The sequence below is a fragment of the Pteropus vampyrus genome, unplaced genomic scaffold (assembly GCF_000151845.1).
Source record: "Pteropus vampyrus isolate Shadow unplaced genomic scaffold, Pvam_2.0 Scaffold206, whole genome shotgun sequence".
Taxonomy (NCBI): domain Eukaryota; kingdom Metazoa; phylum Chordata; class Mammalia; order Chiroptera; family Pteropodidae; genus Pteropus; species Pteropus vampyrus.
Genome location: NW_011888987.1, coordinates 2,794,728 through 2,795,102, shown reverse-complemented (window position 1 = coordinate 2,795,102; position 375 = coordinate 2,794,728). Strand labels below are relative to the sequence as shown.

The window sequence follows — 375 nt, the reverse complement described above, 5'->3', positions numbered from 1 at the left end:
GCATCACTCTTCCTAAATTCAAAGTGACAATAATCAAAACAGCATGGTATTGGCAGAAAAACAGACATGCGGACCAGTGGAACAGAATCGAGAGTCCAGAAGGAAACCCATATTTATATGGCCAAATAATTTTTGACAAAAAAGCCAGACACGTACAGTGGAGAAAGGAAAGCCTCTTCAATAAATGGTACTGGGAAAACTAGAAAGCACCTGCAAAAGAATGAAACTAGACTGTTGTCTATTACCACACACCAAACTTAACTCAAAATGGATTAAGGACCTGAATACAAGACCTGAAACAATAAAATGCATAGAAGAAAACATAAGAACTAAACTTGTGGACTTTGGACATAAAGAGGATTTTATGAATTTGAC

General features: G+C 36.5%; 1 protein-coding gene across 1 annotated transcript in view; it reads right to left on the bottom strand.

Annotated features, from left to right (window-relative positions):
* PPP1R3A (protein phosphatase 1 regulatory subunit 3A) overlaps positions 1-375 on the bottom strand; it is a 49,932-nt gene that overhangs the window by 39,840 nt on the left and 9,717 nt on the right. The window lies entirely within an intron of this gene.